The following is a 3,036-nucleotide window of genomic DNA, read 5'->3' on the forward strand; positions in this document are numbered from 1 at the left end:
GCTCCTTTTTGCAATTTTGGTAGCAGAATGAGTCTATTGAAAAAAATACTTAATGTCTACTATAATTTAGAGTGGTAGAAGAAAATAATGGGATCCACAAATTTGAATGGTAGTATAGCTATATTCATCCTTATCCTTATCACATTCAAAAGACCCAATGCAGCATGTAGTCTACCACTCATTAGAATAAAAACCATTGGCAATTGACAGATACGTTGTAGCTGTTGGTCATATATTAATTGTCAGACACACTCGCCTACCACTAATTTCACTGGGACCATAGAATCAGCCATATCTACATAAAAGAATATGGAAAAAGTACGGAAAATAATGGGTATCCAAACTTAGCTAAATTTATATATCAGAATATTAAAATTTCGAAAAGGATTTGAGCATCATGTAAGAGAAGAAGGATAGATAAACAAACTAAGCCATAAAAGTGGGGTACATTTATATAAAGGAAAACCTCATCGCGATTCGTCCTGGCATAATGTTAAAAGGTAGTCATGCTAAAACTATTCAACAATGAACCTGTAATTAAATTCTGATATCATCCGAGTGGGGTTACATGTTTTTTACTGAATCAAAATCAAGGATGAAAGGCTAAAAAATTAGATAAATATTTCCATATCAGGTAAACATTTTAAAAAAGATGGAAGAATATTATTATATCAAAATAAATTACCAACATTATGAAAAAATCTGAAAGTATATAAGAAGGTTTATACTTGTATGTATTTCGTAATCTATCGCTCCCCACCCCCTTTTGCCACCGCACACGCAGACCATTTTCTGCAGCAAATTCAAGACAACTGTATTTTACAAATAATGCTTTACCTAATTAATCGATAATTTTGGGATCTTTTTACATCCACCTATTTTTCTTCACATTTCCCAGGTCATTCTACCACCCCCAGGGCACGGTCCCGCCGAATTTGGGGACCACTGGTTTAGATCATCAGTGAGCCAAACCCCTAATATTCTGTCTCACTTTCCTTATATATATATATATATATATATATATATATATATATATATGCAGATACATGTATTTTTTGAAGACGGCCTGTCGAAGTTCATATTTATCGCTCATAACAACGACGTAAATAATTTTCCCAATCAGTTAACCTAAAATTGTAATGTTACGAGTGGGATCTCCCTGACACACACACACACGCACGCACGCACACACACACACACATATATATATGTATATATATATATATATATGTATGTGTGTGTGTGTGTGTGTGTGTGTGTGTGTGTGTGTGTGTATTGATAAAGATATTGATCACGGTGGTGATGATGATGATAATGGTGATTATGAAGATGTGTGTTTGCCACCACATTGCACTACTACGTCGCTCCTTATGCATTAAAATTATTCTGATGCATTGTAGTAGGCGAGACGCACAAAACAGTGACAGGTTGTTAAAGTATGTTCTAAATGTTAAGTCAAGTGAAAGAGCAACATATATTTGGTCTTAAAATAGTCACCAATCCTCTTTTCATAATAATTCACACAGATCTTACTCGCTCTCTAATAAAAATTAGCATTATTCAGCGTTTGTATAGTGGTGACGGAAAAAATCACACCCGCACATATACATTCGTAATACATACTTGCATACATACAAACATACATACACACACATATACATACATGCATACATACACACTGTGAAGCCACAGGATGGTAGATACCATAGACACTCATAGGAAGGAGTACACGTGGAATGTCCCGGTGAAAACATCAATAAAATGTAAACATAATAGACCGGACATTTTTGTTTAGGACATAGAAGCGAATCTGTGTACAGTTGTGTAAAACTAAAGCTCAGCAAAAAAGAAAATACCTACATTGAACTATTGTAATCTGTAATTATTGGGGCATTGAGATATGTAATACACAGCCTAATCTTTAGAAATTAGGCTTCTTATGACCAGAAAAAGGAGAAAGCTGTTTCGAAAATTACAGACAAGCCATGACGGGATCTGTTAAAGTCTAAAACTTTCCAGACATTCATCATTTAAGTATACAGGCTCATATCTAGATCTGCAGCTATATGCATGCATGAGAATACATACACAAAACAATATATATACATCTGCACGTATACTGATTTTAAATACTGTGTATATACACATACATACACAGGCAAAAATACTTCGTTGATGCTGAAATTCCAATGAAGAATCCTTGGATCTAGGTTAGAATCCAGTTCACCCTTTACTGGCAAGAAATGTTCAAATAAAACCCAATAATTAGATAAATAAAAAATATACATACATACATACGCTCTAGTATGAATGTATTCATACATGCATGTATTCACGAGATATGTACGTATTTAATCCTTGTATTTTTTTAATAATTAATGCTTTTGACTGATATGTTGAATCTCGATGTAAGATATTACAATAGTTTCTTACAGACTTACAAACATCCTCTTTATTCTGCATCCTCTTCGATAATTAACACCTTCAGCCTTGAAGAAGCCTTGTCTCTCTCGGAAATAGGCGATGGTTGCCGACAGGAAAGGCATCCGTGTGCAGAATATCTGGATAATGAACTCACTTCGACCATGTAATTATGAATTGGTGCTGGTTATAATAATGATGATGTTGATGACGACGACGACGGCAACGACGACGATGACGACGACGACGACGACGACGACGACGACGACGACGACGACGACGATGATGGTGATGATGATGATGATGATGATGATGATGATATTGATGATATTGATGATGATGATGATGATATTGTCAGCTGTTCGAGCCCATCGCTCGCCAGCTTTTTGTGGCCTCATTTTAAAGTGTTATACTCAATAAAAGTGAATTCTGTTCGTGATTGAAGCCTGCTACGTATTTTACGTTTCACATTTGCCGAACTGCTACCTTATGTGTATACATACATACATACATACATACATGCAGACACTGATTAATACACACACACATATCGAAGGCTTGGCTGTGGGGTAAAAAGCCTCCGTCCCAAACACATGGTTCCGGATTCAGTCCCAC

This window comes from Octopus bimaculoides, chromosome 29, assembly GCF_046866305.1.
Source record: "Octopus bimaculoides isolate indiv1 chromosome 29, ASM4686630v1, whole genome shotgun sequence".
Classification (NCBI taxonomy): Eukaryota; Metazoa; Mollusca; class Cephalopoda; order Octopoda; family Octopodidae; genus Octopus; species Octopus bimaculoides.